Consider the following 11,336-nt stretch of genomic DNA (forward strand, 5'->3'; position numbering starts at 1 on the left):
TCATCTGGCATCTTTTTAGTCTTTAAAATAGTATTAAAAAGTTTAGTAAGCCATGAAATTCCTTCATCTCCTAAGCATTTCCACACCTCTATTGGAATATCATCAGGTCCAACAGCTTTTCCACCCTTCATTTTCTTTAAAGCCTCTCTAACTTCAGTTTTACTAATACGCCGATAAAAACAGAAATCTTTTTTTTTCATTTAGGGTGCTAAGGTCACTATATTCAATCTTATTTTCACAATCTTCATTAAAAAGTTTAGCAAAATATCTCATCCATCTTTGTTGAATATCATCTTCTAAGAAAAGTATTTTTTGATCTTCATCTTTAATACACTTCACTTAAACTAAATCCTTACTACTTCTATCTCTTTGTTTGGCTAACTTATACATATATCTTTCTCCCTCTTTAGTATCTAATCTATTACATAAATCACTAAAAGCTAATGCCTTTGCATCGCATATTGCTTTCTTAGCATCCTTACGAGCCACTTTATATATTTCTCAATTATCAAAATTTTTAAAATTAAATCAATTTTTATAACAAAGCTTCTTATTTTTAATTTTTTCTTGCACATTAGGCCCTACCACCAACTATTTTTACTATTAGGAGCTTTTCCCTTTGATACTCCAAGGACATCTTTGCAATATTCTTAATATCACTAGCCACTATTTCCCACATAATATTAGCATCCTCGTGCACAAAAAGGATTCATGTCATTATTGTTCGACAAGTTTTACGCTAGCTGTCGACTACCTAACGCAACCCTCCACTTTTCTCATCCAGGACTTGAGACCTGGCAACGGCAGTGTTAAAACTATGACAGCTAAGACACTACAGAAAAACCCCTTATTATCGGCGAACGAAATCCGCCGGAACACATAGATAATCCGACGGAACCATAAGTTTTTGTCGCACTTTTCGGCGGAAATGCATATGCCGGTTTTGGCCGCGTCGATAAATTATTTCCAACGTGAAATTTGCGTCGGAAATTTCTCCGGTGCATATTCCGACGAACTACCGGTAAAAAAATGGATCGTTTTCGACGTTGAAAAACGTCTTAATTCCGGCGGCATTTCCGCCGGTTATTATCGTCGCATTATGCGCCGGCCATTACCGGCGGATATAACGCCGCAAAGTGCATGCAGGAAACCCACGAACTCTCTTGCGACGCAAAGTATACGCCGGTAATTACCGGCGGACTGTGCGCCGGTAATTACGCCGGTAGTTTCCGTCCGAACAAAGGCGCCAGAACACACGATACGATTCGTTGTATCGTCGGTGAATTTCGATCTGACGTATGTTGCGCCGGAAAAGGTGACGCAAACCTTACGTCGAACAAATCCGCCGGTAACTGTGCCGTTTATTACCGTCCAAAATTTTCCGCTGGAAAATCCGACGGTATTCGCGTGTTTTCCTATAGTGAGAAGCTCCCTATAATGCTTTTTTTTTTTTTGCCCCCCTAGGCCCCCTCTTAAATATGCCCATGACCACATAAGTAAGCTTCAAATCTTAAACCTCTTGGTTGGTAGTCAAAGTTCTCAACTAATAGATCTAAGTGAGCTCGTGTTCAAGCTTTTAAACATTAGAATCGTTTGCTTCGATGAACTTTGTAAAAATCAAAATTATCAAAAAAAGAAGTAAGAGTTTAGTTACTTACAACAAGCATAATAATTTTTGTAGCATGAATAATAGATGACAAAGCCTTGAAAGATTTTATCTCTTCCATTCTCTTCCTCTGCCCTTCTTCCTTTCCTTTCCTTCCCAGCCAACCAACGAGAGTGATGGAGGGAGTGGGTGGTGGTGATGGATTTTAAAAAATTCATTTTTTGTGTCTCGCACCGCGGCGCTCTAATCCAGTGCCACTATACTGAATTAATGCTAAATTTAGAATTACTAAAAAACATAGCCTTTAACACCACAACGGTTATTTCTAGCACCGCTTCATTCTTAAGCAGTGTCATTGCGCTCACAAGCATAGTGCCACTACACTCAGATTCAGACATAAATTTAAGTTTTCATTTTAAAAGTATTTTCATAATTATAAGGTTGTGACAATATGCGCCATTCAACCTCCTGCTCATAGCTTTCTCTTTGCTCGACCACATCATCTCCTTTTCCATTCACACGTAACCACCATCCATTGTGCTGACGACATAGCTGGCATCACCGTCGTCGACTCCACAGCGCAAGGTATAATATTTTAATTCATATTCTCAACACTAGCATCGTGCTGAGGGGGCTCTTATACGCACTTTTGTCGCACACTATGTGTGATGCCCCAAGATCTAACTTGGAAAGAATGTCAATCAAATTTTCCAAATAATTTACCAGAGTTATCTAAAACATTCAATTAAGCAGTCTATCAACAGTAAGGGAACGAGGTCTCACAGTATGAGGGAGCTCGGTGCGACGCCTGTAATGAGGTAGCCGGGTAGACCTTATACACACTCTTGTAGTATGATAGGGATAAGTTTAAGTACCCGTATGTGCCTCAGTGCATGCAAGAAAAGCAATTGTGTATTTTTTAACAAGTACATCAAAGACACATACACGCTCTTGTAGTGTCATGGGATTGAAGACTACGGCTGTGGTGTCGCATGACACCTACCGTACACCCTTTTGTAGCGTAGTGGGAAGACCCAGCTCTTTGAATTTCCCCCAAACGGGGGAGACACTATGAAACCGTTGAAATTCCAAGTGATAGAGGATTATGTCGCCTAGATATTGTTTTAACCTTCTCAAAATAACCTCAGGCATGTACTTTTAGGATGTCGATGATTTCATTATAGTGTGTCATTCCGACATCGCTATTGCATTTCAAAGTGACCTTCTTCATGCATTTATAGGATGCCAGAGATTTCATTAAAGCATGTCTTTTGACATTGGTACTATAACCTAAAATAATATCCCTCATGTATTTGCAATTTACAGAGGATTTTATTCTAGTGTGTCATTTGACATTATAATTATATTTCAAAAATTATATTATGCACACACGTGAACACATCATGTGAAATGCATCTAATGGCATACACTCGTGTGGGCCCCAACGAGAGTGTTGTAGATACAAATGTGATATCCGAAAGATGTTGTGCGGGTTAGGAAAAAAATTTAGATTCGAGCCCGATCCTCTATTGAAAAGTATATATAATTGACAATATTCAATCAACAAAAATGTAACAACTCATAAAAAAAATCAATGATGATCGTGTTAAACGTAAATATTAACTTGAGGGGACTATAACCACTTTAAAATATATCATAAATGCCCACAAAAATTTAAGAATCCAAAATAATCACCCAAAGTTAATATATTTAAAATGAAAAATAATCGTCAAACACTTAGAGCAGAAATTCATCTGCACTCCACAATAATTTGCCGAGGTGGACAAATATAAAAATTACTTTTGTTCATAAAGAGCTAATGTCTAGTAGAGAATATTATTATGATTTATTATCAATTTGTCTCTTGCTAATAAGGACGTGGCACGTGTCATGTACCGATGGTTTCACCTCCAAATGACACCACACCATAGTTTTGCCACTAAATAGCACCGCAAGTAAATGATTATGATCGGGCCCTTTGAATTGCATGGGTAGTTCGCCACAAAATGACACCATTATATTACGGTCATAGTTAGAGCTTGTATGCTCCCTAATTGCATTAAATCTTTGGGATATGAATCAATAAGATATAATCGATAGGGAACAAAGCCCTATGTTAGCAAAGGTGGATTCAAATTTATCCCTTTACACAAACATCCACCCCAAGCCTACACGGTACCCTTGGATGACGCAACTCATGGCTACCAACAAGGATCTTTCTGTCAGGTTTGGTCAACTACTGACTAAGTAGACCAAGGACCTTGATGGCTTGGGACAACGAAATCATGGGATCTTAATTGGGCTCATCACCATTACCCACCATCTACTTTAAGTACATGCTAGTGAAATTTCATATTTTAAATCTTGAATTTTCAAATGCCAACCAATGATGCTACTATATGTTGGATATCACGTATCTACGATACAATGTATTCATTTGATGACTAGCCTTAATTGAAAGAAAGCAGAGGGAGGTTCCGGGATAGACCAAAATCTTAAGTCTCCAAAATCAAGAATTTTGTCCCAAATTTCTCATAAAATATCTACTCAAACTAAATTTTCTATCCTCTAAAATTTAAACCTCAACATAGGATAGGTCAAGGCACTTATGAATGGTTTTAAGAATCCCAAAATGCTTATTACCTTTAATTCCTTATCCTCCAAAAAAAAGTGTTCTAAATTTGATATGACCCCGTTTGAAATTCTAAAAGTATTTTGCCTTTCATATCACTCCTTAAAAAATTCAAATAAAATTTCTATCATTATTCTAATCGAGAGAATTAATAAGAAGCCTAGCCTTCCCACGATGTAATTAACTACAAATACTTGCTTTTGTAGGAGATTTCAGACCCCAGATAACATAAACTTCATTCTATTTAGTTCCTAAATATAATGGAGAAAATTTGTTCTTTTGAGAAAAAAAATTAAAATTAGAGACAATTATTATCATCATATTCAAATGACTAATAATAAATGATATTTTCTTTCTTTAAAAAAGCTATCATTTATCATTACGATCTTGATTATGAAATTAATAATAATACATCTAGATTACGGTAGCTAAATATGCGATTGAACATTATTTTAACCTTTTATAATCTATGTTGTTCCTTCTCAAATTTAACTACGATTATTAATGATGAAATATCCTAACTACTATGATTAAAGACATGATCGAACATCACACGGCCCTTTAGAGTCATATGTAATTCCTTCTTGAAATTGACTATAATAGTTTGGATGAAATTTATAATTTTCTAGTCTGAACCCATTAATTAGAGAATGGTATTCTCATCTCTCAATGTGATATATCATTCATAATGACATGTTTGACTTCAAAATTAAAAATCTAAGGAGTATGTTAATTTTTTTTTCTAGAAATACAATCTGATTGATTGCATCCATCCCAAAGTTGTAAACAAGTTCAAATCGAATTAGTACAGTCAGATCAATTTGGGTTGTCCAATCGCGCGATCTGACGGCCCAGATCAGTTGATCACACGTGACGGAGGTGAGTTTTGAATGCGCGCAAATTGGGAGACTCGTGGGGGGACGTGGCTGCATCCAGAACGTCCATTACGCACGTTTCGAATCCGATGTGGCTATATCAAGAAGCCCGTAGAGTGAGGCTGGATAGTGATGATAATTTATTTATATTTTCAGCTCTTTGATTTCATATATTCTTTTATAGTCTCTTGTGGCCATTCTATATACTATTTTAAGACTTTGAACTTTAATCAAGATATAAATATTGACTATAATAATATAATTATATTTTTTAATATTTGTATTTTTCTTGAATGTTATTAATCAGCTCTGCTTATCAATAATGTAGTTGTTAATGAATTGAAAAGAAAAAGAAAAGAAAAAGATAATAAAATGGAAAGAAATGAAATTCTTCTATTTTAGATCTCGGGTCGTCACGGAGTGGTATCAGATCAAAGGTTATGAAAGAATTTAATTGTAATCAAAGTTGTAGTATTTATTGCATTGTGTTGGTTAAATACTTTTGTAGAATTATTTTATTTGAAAGAATTTATTTTGTACTTGAGATTTATTTATTGGATCGGCAAATGGATCCGAAAGAAATAGAAAAGAAGATTGAACCCGATGCTGAAGCACTTTCAATAACATCTGAGAATATGATGAAGTTTACTGACATGATTGCTCATATGTTTATATATAAATTGAAAAAATAATTAGGTCTGAAATATAATAAACTTGACGAAAGTAATCAAAAACAGACTAGAAAGATTACAAAAGTATATGTTAAGATTATTCCGTAATGTGTTTGATGTGGAAGAAGACATGAGGGAACCCATTAGAGGATGATAGGATAATATTTGAGTGTAGTGATTTTGGGCATATAATGGCAAAATGCCTATTGCTTAACATGGATATGGACATGCTCATATTGAAAGTGGATAGCTGGAATCAATGAAAGAGGTTTTTGAAGTGTTTGATGATAAAACTCGTATAATTTAATTTTTTACTAAAAAACTACTTTAAGATGAAGTAGTAAGAAAGTCGTTCCAAACGAAACCCAGATCATTACAAATTTCCATGTGTTGCACACTAGTGTATATGTGTTGTTTACACTAGTTTAAATAATCATGAAAGTAGAATTTTAATGACTCTTGTAGTTTTATAGGTTTCGTTTGGGACGGCTTTTTTATTGTTTTCTAAAATGGAGTTTTAGTAAAAAATAAAAAATTTTGTACTAAAACTCCGTTTTAGAAAACAGTAAAAAACCCGTCCCAAACGAAGCCTTAGTTTATGATAATTTTAAGCTGCCGGAACTTTATTGTAAGCCACCGGCAACCCAATATCTAGTGTTTAATTTGAAGATTATGACTAGCTAATTAAAATGGTTTAAACACTAATAGATTTTTTATGGTGGTTTTAATTAATACTCTTTTGTCTTAGTAATCAATACAAACAGGAAAATTTGGATGCAAGCTATTGTCAGTTTCCAAGGATAAAAAATCTCTCCTTTGTTTCGTTTACTTCGACTTATTCCTACTTTGTTCATAAAAAAATATTATAGAAATTTTTTCAATAATTCTTCCAGTTTAGGCGTTTAATTTTGGTATTGAGATTCAGTCCTTTTTTATTTAAAAAAAATAAATATACAAAACTATTTTTCCAAAATATAACTACTACTTAATAATAACTTAATTCCATATAATATTTTTTGATTATTTTCATTAACTTTCACTGGTTTTTTCGCCAGTTACTTAATTCCACTATGTCAAAGTTTTTTATTTGAGTTTTGATTATTTCATAGTTTTGGACTGTTTCAATGTCTCATTAGTTTTGGATCAAAATTCACAGCTTACCAAAACTGTTTTTTTTTTTTTTTAATTATGTGTTTGAAATTATTACTAAGGCTCATTTGGGATTTGGGACGACTTTCTTACTGCTTTAAGAAACAGTAAAAACACTAAGAAAGTCGTTTATACTAAAAAGCTGCTTAAAGCTGTAAGAAAGCCATCCCACACCAACTTCTTTTTTATTTTTTTTAGAACAGGGTATCCACCCGCTGCCACCTCGGCTTGTGAGGCGCTTGGCGGTGTGACGAATCATCGACTGACCTGAAAGAGGCACTTACCACAAAACCTCCTAGCCCGCACTAAATTGGGCCCCACTGAAGAGGCGTTGCCGCTCGAGTGGAATCGAATGCGGGTTGAGCGCGGGTTGGGGGTACCCAACCGCACTCGCCCACCAACCAAGCTTAGCAATGGTGGGTCCCTTTTGAATTTTTACTAAGTGAAATGATCTTTGGGTGCAGCCAAGAAACTGGATGGCCTCTCTGCTTGTCTTGACTCACAGCTGAGTTTTTTCCAGCCTCTGATAAGGGATTTGCAGCCATGAATTATTCCTACTTGAAGAGAAAACAAGATAACGTGTATTTCTCACACAAAGCTGGTTTTTGTAACCAAGCATTTGTTTTATTTGCAGAAATCTCATACAAGTTTATTTGCAACAAAGAAGATATTTAACATTAATAAATTATATATGCCCAGCACAGCTGCACAGCACTAATGATTTGTAATGGAAAAGAAGCAAGGAACTCTCTTTGCTTTGAATGCAAGAGAACTAACTATGAAGGAATGATGAAGTAGCTATATTGAGATGCACTAATTAATCTGAGACTCACTTTATAGTCAATAATTCTTTCTTATCATTCTCTCAATCTAAATCTGATTATTATTTTTCTGATCTTTTCATTCGGATTTCCGCCCGACCACCCGTTATTATCGGACTACCGCCCGATCGTCACCTGTCGCCATCATTTATGGCCGGAAATGAGTTATTACTTTAAATAATAACAAATTTGAGGCCACACTTCTAACCCACAAAACTGACCCTCAAAGGACGTATGAGAATCATCTTGAACGTCTAGATCATTATATAGTACCAGAACTTTTCTCTCCAGGCTTTTTCCATCCTCCATCACATGATGTTTCAACCACATAGAACCTGCATCTGGGCAATCACAATCAGACCTTGACTTGAAGCTTTGAGCCTCCATAGCAATGGAGTCAACGTACAAAGACTAAATCATGACAAAAACCAACTTTTAGAACATGCATATTTATCTATATGTGTGGCAGAGATGAGAATGCTTAGGTGGATGAGTGACTTTATTGTTCTTAGAGATAGATTGTAAAACGAGCATATACATGAAAATGTTAGAATAGTTCTAGTGACAAGCAAGAATAGAGAGAGTCTTCTTAGATGATTTGGTCATACAAAACATCATCCTTCTGATGACCTGGTTAGAAGAATAGATGTATTATATTTGGCCTATGTTAAGAGAGATAGAGATAGACCCGAAAAAATTTGGTTAGAAAATATTAAAAATGATCTTTTTTATTAAATTTAAATGAAAATTTAACTCTTAATAAGATACAATTGAAAAAAAATGATTCATGTAACCAACCTCACGTAGTGAGATAAATATTTGATTTTAATTTTATTTTTGTATAAAGACTATATATTAAACCATACCAACATATGCTCTCTTAATTTTATAAATTTTTAATAGGGGATTAACATACATATCACAAATTAATATATATTCATATATTTGATATAATTTAAAATCTACAATGATATATAAATACATATAAAAAATTAAATATCAGATATATAAATACATATAGTATGCTGGTAAATCCTTTATTTGTTAATTAGCTATCAACTAAGCTCCTTCTTCCAGCTTGATATAATGACGAAGTAACAAACGTCAGGAAAATCTACAATGCTCCAATAAACTCTCCACGGCTAAATAAGACGATCCCCCTTCTGCTATTGCCTTCCTAGCCTTCTCTTTCATCTCCTTTACACTCTTCCTCACGCCCTCTATATCCTGATGAGAACCAGAACCAGAACCAGTACTGTTATCCATTAACAACCTCACCCTCTCACTTATCCTTTCCCTCCCCACCAAAACAACATTTTTTTCCTCTTCCCCCCAAACAAACCCTTCCGTTGCCCCAATTTCCACCCCTATGCCCACCAGCTCATTCACCAGCTTCTCGTTGTAGAATTGCTCCCCAAACATCGGCCATGTTAGCATCGGAATCCCAGCCGCCACCGCCTCCGTCACCGCCCCCCATCCACAATGTGTTAGAAATCCCCCTATTGATGGGTGCCGGAGCACCGCCGCTTGTCCTGCTATCCACCCTCTCACTATTATCCCTCTTTTGCCTACCCTCTGTTCTATCTCCGCCACCTCCGGCGAAGCCGAGGCCTCTCTAATCACCCATATAAATGCCACACCGGAATCCTCCAACCCCCTCCCTATTTCCAAAATCTGTTTTTCCGGCATTCGGCAGAGACTCCCAAAACACACATAGATCACCGATCTCTCCGGCTTCTTCTTCAGCCAGGTCATAATTTGACTATTCTGTTCCTCTTCCTCGCTACATCTGATTGTAGAAACTGGGCCAATCAGGAAAATACGTTTCCCCATTTCCCTCTGGTAATGCTCGGCATAGCCTGGTTCCAAATCTGTAAAACTATTGATAACAATACCAGTGGTGAATTGATCTGCTTGTTTAGCAAGAGCGAAGAAATCCGAGGTCGGCCTGCCTGGCAGGGTGGTTTCTTTGAGCTGGGAATGGGTTAGCTCAATCCGGTGAGGTAAACCCGGGACGACAAACGAATCTGAGATGGGCTCGGTTTGGTGGGGGCGATTCAGGAATATGCTAAGATCAACCGATAAAGCGAATAGGCCGGTTCCAGGAAAGGAGAACCAGGGGATGCCAAGAGAGGCGGCGGTTTCGGCGGTGAAGGGGAGGAGGGCGTCGGAAATGACGGCAGAAGGGGAAAGGTGGCGGAGGAGGTCAGTGAAAGGGCTGCGGAGAAGAGAGAGGGCGACGGCGAAGCGGGGCAAGAGGGCGGTAGGGACGTCGTCGGCGGTAGAGATTCCATCAGGGAGGCCGGCAGCGGCGGAGGGGAATGGGATGGAATGGAAGTGGATGCCTGCGGTGCGGAGGAGGGAGGGGGGGAGGCGGGAGAGGATAACGGGGTTGATGACGACGGTGGCGTTTGCGCCGCGGGAAGCGATGAGGGTGGCAATGTCGATGAGGGGGAGGTAGTGGCCAGGGGAAGGGAAGGGGAAGAAGAGGATTTCGAGAGCGGAAAAGGATGCCATGGACAAAGGTGGAAGCTTTTTCGGGTATCGGGGGGAGAATGGAGAGGGAGAAAAGAGGGATTTTTAAAGATGGAGAGGGAGGGAAAAGATGGGAAGCTCAGGCAAGAAATCACCGCCGGAACGGTAGGTGTGGGGATGGAGTTCTTCATGCCTTCGCCGTGCCAGCGCTTTTGCGTCTCGGATTTTACGAATCGTTAGCGTCAACTTCTTCCCACTTACTCAGTTAAGATATTAATTTCATTCAGGGTTTTTAATATCAGTATATGACGAGTAATTATTAGGTCCTTTCACTGGATGTAGAGGAAGGTTCGGTTTTAGCCACCTTCGCCGTGCCAGCGCTTGCGTCTCGGATTTTACGAATCGTTAGCGTCAACTTCTTCCCACTTACTCAGTTAAGATATTAATTTCATTCGGGGTTTTTAATTTCAGTATATGACAGAGCAAATTTATAATCTTTGTAATATACAAAAATTTCGCACGCATTTAAATTAGTTAAGTTGAGAACAGCTTATAAATGACAAAATTTTCTAAGTTAATGAAAAAAATCATAAAGTTTAACCTAGTTAAAATAATTGCATTAGTAAATATTTATATATAATGCTCTTTTGCAGGGAATGTGGAGCCTTACTGCGTTGGATTTGTCTGCAGGAGAGCATGATGGTATATTTAGTCATTCTTCTTAGAGGACAGGTGATCGAAGTTCAAGAAAATGAGCATCGGTTGGTGTTGACAATGGATGTCGAATTGAACTTGACGGCTAGTGTCGTAATTGTCGACGATAGCATGCGATATAAATGTCGACATCATTCATCACCTCATTGGTAAGGGAAATTATTCTGTGCGGTCACCGACCGGACGGTTCAGAGGCAAATCAGGATGTGTCACGTCATCCGGTACACAGAGGTATATAATATGGGTACATAGAAAAAAAATACATGGCGCTTTTTGATTCGTCTCTGAACGCCATCCAGTAACCGCACAAAATAATTTCTCCATTGATAATGGTAAATGTAAGATTGATGTTAGCATGTGCATATGCATGCGCCAATGCTGTTGACAATGATG

The sequence above is a fragment of the Dendrobium catenatum genome, unplaced genomic scaffold (assembly GCF_001605985.2).
Source record: "Dendrobium catenatum unplaced genomic scaffold, ASM160598v2 fragScaff_scaffold_842, whole genome shotgun sequence".
Taxonomy (NCBI): Eukaryota; Viridiplantae; Streptophyta; class Magnoliopsida; order Asparagales; family Orchidaceae; genus Dendrobium; species Dendrobium catenatum.